The sequence below is a fragment of the Nelumbo nucifera genome, chromosome 8 (assembly GCF_055504915.1).
Source record: "Nelumbo nucifera cultivar China Antique chromosome 8, China Antique-T2T, whole genome shotgun sequence".
NCBI lineage: Eukaryota > Viridiplantae > Streptophyta > Magnoliopsida > Proteales > Nelumbonaceae > Nelumbo > Nelumbo nucifera.
This window is the reverse complement of record NC_142656.1, coordinates 28,824,360-28,833,846: the sequence shown is the minus strand read 5'-3', so window position 1 is coordinate 28,833,846 and position 9,487 is coordinate 28,824,360. Positions and strand designations below refer to the sequence as shown.

The window sequence follows — 9,487 nt, the reverse complement described above, 5'->3', positions numbered from 1 at the left end:
CATTTCTAAATGGCAATGCAAATAAATTTTAACCAAAGATCTATTAAATAAATCAGTTGTAAATTATAAGGGGTGTTTTAGTAAATAACAATTTTTCTGTTTTGATTCAATAATTTAACAAGGAATTATAGTATCTATTACTAAGGCCGTGTTTGGTGACAGTGCAAATTTATTTGCACTAGTACAAATGCATGGGAGTGCAAATGTAAAAAAATGCAAATTCTTTTTAATTTTGTTTTGGATTTTACTTTATTCTGCTTTATGTCTTAATTTACTTCATTTGTACTACAGTCAAACAAAATAAGTTAAAATTTAAAACAAAAATAGGTCAGAATTTATACTCAAATCATTTGCACTACTATAATTTTACATCAATACAAATTTATTTACATTGCAATTAAATACAACCTAAGACTGAATTTGGAAGGAATACAAATGCAAATATATAGAATGCAGAATCTTATATACAATCGAAATGATCATTGTATTGAATGATAAAACTCCGTCAACATCCAAACGCTAGAGACTATTACCGGCAACATCCAAAGGCTAAAACTTCCTCAGCCCATGGTCAGACCTTTACGGAGGCCAACGGTTAGGATAATTGCCTTCCAACAATAGACCCGGGTTCGACTCCCGGTAAACGCTAGGGTGCTGTGACCTATATGAGATGCACGCTTTGTGAAGACAGATCTACTCTCACGACCCAAGCTTTCACTCAAGCCACATGGCTCCACATTGTATTTGAAACGCATGCCAGCAAATTAGTGTTTCTATGTTCCTATTCTTTTAAAAATTAAAAATCCATGTGTTAAAACAAGAATTTTATTTCTTGCTCCTATGGAGTAATATAGGAGTTTGGCAAATTATTCTTCAAAAACGGATTTTTGTTCTTCAAAAACAGAAATAACATTTGGATAATATCAGTTTTGCATATCCATTCACATTAAGCCTAAAATTAATTATAAAAACACTGTCATGTCATAACGATGTCTTAATGTTGTCACCACCTAATCCTTGATTACTTGAGGATCAAAACAAAACATACAAGTAATAAAACAAAAGCTCAGCATGCCAAGAAACAACCACACCTACAAGCAGTAATGGCTACAAATTGGTCCCTATTTCGTGTAGTTGGTTGTTCTCACACTTCAACATGTCTACCACCATCAAGAGTTAGGAATTGGTCTATTCATATGAAATCATTTTTGTGTGCCCACTTATATAAAAAAAAAACTCTATTATTATATATCCTAAACATTTCATAACAAAAAACATATACCAGATAAGGGATGTACCACTCTAGTAGGGCTTTGATAGAATCATCGTCCATAATTTCTTTCTATTTTTGTTATAAACAGATGCATCCGACCACATCCACAAGCACAAATTGGACATTGATTCTTGACTTGTATACCTCATAAAAAAACAAGCAAAACAAAACACAAGCACATTACATATAGAGGCTATCAAATGTATTTAAGAATCACTTTACACAACCCATTCATAACTAAAGTTCTATTGTACCATCTCACTATTGAATATATGAATTTTGCCATTTATCAAAACCTACTAACCATTATTTCTGCTTTTTGTCTCTAGTTTACCACTGTTTGCTACTGTTTACTCATTACTTCCATCAGTTCACAGGCCTTCCCACCATATCTTCCATCATCAAATTGGCCTCTTAAAACCATCAGTCCACTATCTTATTCTCTACTTTCATTGCCTATGCATCATCATTTGTTTATCCTTTCTTTTCCTTGCTTTTCAACTTCTATCGCTAGTCTAAACTGACTTTGATTTTCTCTCTAAACCACCACTTCTAGCATTGATCTATTCATTGCTTTAGTCACCTCCTCAGTCAATTAACCCCAATAGACATAATGATGTACTAAACTTCAGCCACCACTACCTTCCTTACAGGTTCCTTCTCTCTGCCCTCTGTTCAAAAAGAAACATCATGTTTTTTTCTTTTAATAATGTTATAGACAAAACTGTCCTATCAAGCAAGACAATGTTATCCTAGAACCGTTATTTCTCCACAACCGTTGATTTGGTCAGTAAACCACTGATTCGGACAGTTAAACCATTCAAACTGTTTAATAGTTTGGCCGATTATTATTTTTTTATTTTTTTTATTTTTTAATTTTTTTGTCAAAATGGGTCGTCCGTTTGATTCAAATGGTTGGACTGTTCGACCCAGAAACCAGACCCCTAACGGGTTCGTTGTCTAAATTGATTTTAAAAACCTTCATAGAAACTATAAGATGTAAAAGTTGTACTAACAGACTTCTAAGGACATCAGAACTTCTGCAGCCAATTCAAGAATCATTGCAACATAGGGTTAATTATTTGTATATACCCTGCATATTTAGGAAACTACTTGAATGCATTTTGAACTTTTAAAACTTACTTATACATACCTTATAGGATGACAAAAGTAGGCCATCTATTAAAGAAAGCATTAGAGCTGTTTGATATGCCATTAAATTATCCTTGTTCTTCATTCCTCCCCTCTTCTAACTCAATAAAGTGAGGCGACTACTCCAGAGATGGTAGCCACCATGATCAATAAGATGCAATGAGGCTGATCTGAAAAGACTGATATAGAAGAAGAAGTTAGGCCCCGTATGGTCACAGGAATAGGGGTCTGGAATCGGAATTGGAATGGGCTATTTTGATTCCAACTGTTTGTTTGGACAGAACCAGAATCTCATTCCCATTTCTGCTAGAATGGCATTCCCCCATTTGAGGGAATGGCCATTCCCTGCCCCTCTCTTGGGAATGAAATCCCATTCCTGCTGGTTTTAATTCCAATTCCCATTCCTATTTAAACCAAACAGACTATGGGAATGAACCATTCCGATTCCGATTCCGGAGGATTTCAATTCCGATTCCGACTACGAACCAAATGGACCCTTAAACTTGAACCATGTAATATTAAAACACATAAAACATGAAAATTGTTCAGTTTAGGGTATTGAAAGGTAAAAGATTGGACAACACAGAGATGGGGAAGGCAAAAAGGTTTGGTAGAAGCGATGGTCTCTGACACGGTGACCAAATATAAGGTGAATGGTTGGTTTGTAGTTCTACTCTTCAATATTTTAACAAAATATGCAGTGAAGATCTTTTTCTGAAGTTTTTCTTTTCTTTTTGGAAAAAAAAGGAAACTTTGCTGCCTATAAGTTTTTGAACAGTTTTACTAAGGCTCAGTTCGAAAGGAGTGCAAATACAAATATGTACAGTACAAATACATACAAAATAATATCAAACTAGCGGAGGGGGCCCTACATTGTAGGGGCTTGTTCATAAACTATCATGCTTGAGCTTGCTTTGAATTAGAGACTTGAGCTTGAGCTCAAGCTTGACTCAAGACAAAAGCTCGGAAGTTCGAGCTTGACTACCTTTAATTGCAGGTCTCTCAAGCAACTGAAGTGCTGAGTCGAGGTTTCGTGCCGAGGTGCCAAACCGAGGTCTCCCTCAATTACTGAAGTGTCGAGCTGAGGTTTCCCTAGTAGGCGAGGTGTCAAGCTAAGGTCTCCCATAGTTGACAAGGTGCCGAGCTGAGGTCTCCTTCAGTTGTTGAGGTGTTGAGCCGAGATCTCCCTCAGTGACTGAGGTGCCGAGCCGATGTCTCACTCAGTGGTCGAGGTGTCGTCTAGCTCGAGCTTGATTCAAATTAGAGACTTGAGCTTAAGCTCAAAAGTTCAAGCTCAGCTCGACTCGAACTCGACTACCTTTGATTGCAGGTCCCCTAGCAGCCAAGATGCCGAGCTGAGGTCTCCCTCAGTTGGAGAAAGAGTGGCATTCTTGTAATTTATAAGGAAAGAGAGATGGTAGGAGAGAGAGAGATGGCATTCTTGTAATTTATAAGAGAGAGATAGAGAGAGGGAGAGAGAGAGAGAGAGAATTGGTAGGAGAGAGTGGCATTCTTGTAATTTGAAAGAAAAAAGAAAAAGAGAGAGAGTTGGTAGAGAGTGACATTCTTATAATTTCTATGAAAAAAGGCAAAAAATACTATTAGATTCCATTTCCTTCATCCCCTGCCCTTCTTACGTATACATTTCAGCTTAATATATTTATATAGATATAAGGTTTTGCGCTCTACATATTTGTATTTGTACTCCTTCCAAATGGAGCCTAAGGGGTTACCATGGTTCTATTGGTTCAGGGGTTTCTAGAAGTGGTTCAAGAAAGAAAGAATATAATACGTTTTGAAAATTTAATGAACAGTTTAAGGGTATTTTTGTCTTTTTAAATTCATCTATTAGACTTTACCTTTAAAAAGTCAATAAGACATATATAAGTAAGTTTTTAAAGTTCAGGGTCGTTTAAGTAGTTTCATAAATATACATGGTATATATAAGTAATTAATCATATTATAAATTGATTGGGATTGGTTGACCATGCTATGTTCGATTTTTGGCAAACTTTTGGGCCGATTCTTTTCTGTTGATTTTGAGAGAGGAAAATTACCACACAGATAAAATTGTCCCTTTTAATAATGGTTTTTTTTTTTTATGGCTAAAACTATTATTTTTTTTTTTATCTCGGAAATAAAAGAATGGTAAGTGCATATACTTGGACAAGTAACTTTCCGACCTTAATTCAATGATCAACCACTGAAATACTTCACTTCTCAAAATAAAACAAACAAACAAATAACAACAAGCCCAGGATACTTGGATTATGACGCATATATTTCGTGCTTTCAGATCCTCTTAATGGAGGAATGTACAGGTCAAAAGGCATACATATTCCTCTTCTGGGTTTTCATGGCATCTTTATAGATAGGCCCCTCTACCTAATCTTATTCGGTTGCTCAGCTTCTCTTAGAAATCTACCAGATATAGAATATGCCAGAAATAGCTGTGACACAAGATAAAACAGAGACATATCAGGACTAAAAACAAAGAATGAAACAGAGAATCTGAAAAAACAAGTTATTAATAAACATACCCCTTCATTTCTTGTTATCTAAAACTGTCGCTCTTTTTTTTTTTTTTTTTCTTTTTTCTTTTTCAGTTGATATCAGTCACCATCCTTCAGCAAAGATTTCCTCCACTTTCGATCACTTTTAAATTGAAACTCTGAAAAAGCAAAGTGTTTCAATTTGTAGAGGTTTCCCGAATATCATATATCATATGATGAAACAATCAAACACAGCGGCTCCTGCCGGGAAAAGGTGAAGAAAACTTGCAAAGCAGCAGAGAAAAGAGCTCCATAGAATGGAAAGAAACCAAAATGGACAGTTAAAAAACCATTCAGACGCCTTCCTCATTGGCTCATGGAGGCATAGAACGTAGCTAAACGAATTGAGAAGGAAAAAGGAAATTAAATCGATGTACACTTCCTTGAATGAACCTAAAGCAAAAGGTGGTTGTCCATTGGGCTCGACTCTTAGGGCAATTGTTGGGGCAGCAGAGCGCCGACTCGTTATCCTTTCCACTGATGGGAGCAGGAGGTTTTTGCTGCTTTGTGAAGCCAGCCTGACGCGGTGCCCTCCAACTCTAAGAGCCACATGACCAAGCTTTCTCTCAAGCCACATGGTTCAACTCCCTACATGGAATGGGCGTACCATCAAATTAGCTCCGACTGCTCCTGCCTGTCGGAATCGGGCCAACATTCAACCACCTTAGTGCCCTCGCTTGAGTTACAAATTTGTGCTACCAAGGTCGGCGACATCTAATGGACTGATGGATCTAATAAGGAACAAGAACAACTAGGACTTTTGCCAAACACGTGGTGTTCATCTCAACCAAAGAATAGAATGAAAGTTAACGGTTCTTGTTTGGAGGGGTTATTCAACTTTAAAGCTATCTATACAAGTTACAAAGCAATTGAGGTAGGATAGGAAAAACTAATAATTTGAAATTCTTGTGACCTTTTTGAATGAAGCCGGCGCCAAGTAGTTTGTCAACTTCTTCCCCTATGGCCTTCTAGCGCACCGGTGCAAAGTTCCATTTTTTTATCAAACTGAACTAGAGTTCAAGTCCACACTTAGCTTGTGAGTAATGACCAAAGGGTCAATTCTGGGCATGTCAGTGGCAGACCAAGTAAAAGACGTTGGCGTTAGTTCTAAGGAAACTTACCAGTTCGGATAGGCTCTCTAGAGGAAGGTTGGACCCGATGCAGATTTTCTTTTCGGGCTTGGCCTCATCTAGGGGAATCGAGACGTCGTCGAGGCCCTCAAGTGGCAGTGCTTCCTTCCTTTTACCCTTCAATGCTGCCACATAGCACTATCGGGCGGCTTGTTGGTCCCCCTAAACGATTCCGATGCCGTACTTGGTGGGGATTTGAGGGCTAGGTGGTAGGAGGAGATGACTACCTTTAGTGCGCAGAGGGTCAGCCTTCCGATCCTCACAACTAGAAACTCGTTCATCCTCATCACCTGCCAAGGCTTTGTCCCTACCGTATCGAGTAGAGTGATTCTTCCTTTTGGCCTGACCACGTTGGTGAAGAAGCCGACAAGTGGCACTCCAGCAGGTTGAAGGTGCTCGGGTGCCAGCTTCATCTTCTCGAATGTATCATAGAAGAGGATGTTGACCGAGGAGCCGTTGTCCACCAAAATCCTCTTCACCGTAAAGTTTGTTACGATGGTCGAGATCACGAGCGTATCGTCATGGGGGATTGAGAACTCCTTTTAAGTCCTTATCTCTGAATGCGAGGGCTTCTTCTTGTTTCAACTTCTTGGGAGTTAGTCCCTGGATGTTCAGTTGCCTGGCATAGGCCTTGCGGGCTGAGGTCGAGGCTCCACCCAAGGACGTGCCCTCGGTGATGATGTCTATGATGTCGGCTAGCTGCTGGTGCTGCTATTGCGAGGATGAAGTGCCATCCTCGCCTCCCACGTATTGCTTGAGATGACCACGACAAATGATGGACTCTATTTCATTTTTCAACTCATAGTAATCATTGGTGTCATGGCCTGTGTCGCGGTGGTACTTGCAATATTTTTTCGGGTTTCCCCTCTTGGGCTTTCTCTTCATTTTCTTCGGTCACTACATGTACTCCTTCCCCACCTACATGAGGATCTGTGTTTTGGTGGAGTTGAGTGGCGTGTACTGATTGTTCGTGTTGTTTTTGTTGTTGTTGTTGCGGTGGTTTCCATTCTTTCTCTTCTTCTTTGGGCCTCTATGATGGCGGTCGTCCTCTCCTTTCTGACGATCATCAACCGAGGCCTCCTCGTCAGCGATGTGCTTCTATGCCATTTTAAGAAATTCCACCTTGGACTTCGGTGGGGTCTTGGCTACTGAGCACTTGAGGGCTGAGCCAAGTAGGAGACCATTGATGGTAGCATGCATGGAGACCATTGGATCGTGGTCTCAGACCTCGAGCTCTTCTTTCTCTCTCCATGCTTCTACTTGACGGCCATCAGGGAAACAATGCTCTTCTGGCATTGCTTGCTGCTGATGACGTGGGTGAGGAAAAGGTTGGCAAATTTCTCCCACGAACCAACGGAGCGAGGAGGGAGCCCAGAAAACCATCGGTGGACTGCCCCCTTGAAAGTCTGGCACGCCAGGGCGTCGGAGTATCCATGAGTGCCTTGAAACTTTCCAGGTGGTTTTCCGGGTCGGACGTACCATCATACATTTCCAGCACTGGCACTTTGAAGTGTGGAGGGAGAGGCTCGAAGATGATGTCAGAGTGAAGGCATCTATCCTCCTAGACGGATGGCTCTGACTGGCCAAGGCCTCAGGTCGACTTTCTTTGACTTGGTAGAGCTCGTCCTAGACGGCTCCGAGTTGCGCTTGTAGATCAATGATTCGTTGGTTGAGGGGGGCCTGGGCCCCTTCTTCTCCTCGCGGACTCGGTGGGGTCATCCAGACCCCTAAGTATTACGATGCAGGCCCATGTCCATTCCTTTGCGCTCGTCTATAATTCAAGAGGTCTCGGAGATCCGAGACATGAGAGAGAGAGGCGTGGCATCAACCCTCGGCCCTCGAGAGGGGGCTATGATGGCCCAATCGCCCGCCGTTGTCCCGAGAGTTCTCTCTTCGGCGGCGGTGATGATTCTCTGAGTCTCGACAGTGGTCGCGAGACTGTGCGGATTCTTCCCCCCTTCAACTGGGGTGTCGTGAGGTCCTTTGCGGCTGACTGGCGCATCGGCTACTATCAGATTCTAAGGGGTCGACCCTATTAGACCCGACTGGGCCGATGGCTATGGGGTCCAGAGACACGCGCTCGCCATTGTGCCCCAGGCTTCCAGTGGGGTGGCTGCCTTGATGAGGGCTCCTGCCAAGCGCCCAACCTTGTCCAACCTCTTGCCGAGGTCGTTGAGCTTATCGAGGACCATTTGGAGTTGGTCCCCTGTGACCAGGTTTTGAGTGCAAGGTTCAAAATATCAATATGCCCAATACATCGGTATGGGTGTATCGGGCGAATCGATACACAATTTGGTCCTTTTTTTTATTTTTTATTACAACCGATTCAAGGGGGCCAGTTTAGGTCTCCTCTACCCCCTGAACCGGTCAGACCTCTAATACACCCATTGTAGGGGCGTATCGGAGGGGTCCCAGAATGATACATATCAGCCGATACAGGCCAATACGTGTCGATACTTTGAACCTTCTCTAAGTGTTCCTAGTGTTTCTTGCCATGTTGCCTAATGCTTTGGCTTAGGAGTTGATTCTTTTAGTTTTGAGGAAGTTAAATTGAGGGAAGTCTTAGCGGCGGTTCCCACATATGATGCCAATTGTTTCTAGTCAAATTGGGCTAAGGGCCACACTATAAATTCGCTCCCAAGTCGAGGTGTTGCTAAGGGGTCCGCGGTCCGAGGTGGACGATGACTAACAGGCCACGGTGCGGCAAGGAATGAAGGAGGACGTCAAATGCCCCGGGTTGGTACCCGAGGTGGAGACTCAGACGCTCAAGTTAGTTCTAGGAGGTGGTATAGGGTGGACGAGGCCTGGGGTATTAACACTCAGGTGAGGCCACAAGGGAGAGTAAGAGTTCTCAAGTGCTTGTTCTTGAGTTTAGGTTCCAGTCCCTTACCTTGAGGGGTTTCCTTCTATTTATACTTGAGGTCGCCTGGAGGTAGGTAAGCTCGGACAGTCCGGATGCAATCCGTATGCGAGGAGCGCGGCCATCCGAGGTCACCAAATGATGTTCCTCCTTTGGTTCTAGGAATCATGCTGAGCTCTGTTCCACCCACACCCCTGATTGGGTCCGTTTTGAACGCTGTCGTTTAGCACGTGCCAACTTGCCATTGGTCATGGCCACATGCACCTACATTAGAACACAACTTACCTATTTATGTGAATCTAGCCAGAAATGACGTCGGAGATTTGTTCCGTTTGCTTGTCATTTGGTTGTTAACACAATAGGAGCCAAGGAAGTCCCCTCCTCTGGGTTGTGCAACGACAATGAGGTAAGTGTTGAACGAATGAAAATTGTTGTTTTAGGGCTTGTATATCATTCCGTGTGACATACCAAAAATAACCCTTCCCTCACGAGGGAATGTCACCCATGTGGTACGTTAATA

At 42.0% G+C, this 9,487-nt stretch overlaps 1 non-coding gene across 1 annotated transcript; it reads right to left on the bottom strand.

Annotated features, from left to right (window-relative positions):
* Positions 1–5,378: 5,378 nt before the first annotated feature.
* Positions 5,379–5,686, bottom strand: LOC148789803 (signal recognition particle RNA). Its single transcript, XR_016079982.1, has one exon.
* Positions 5,687–9,487: the final 3,801 nt, after the last annotated feature.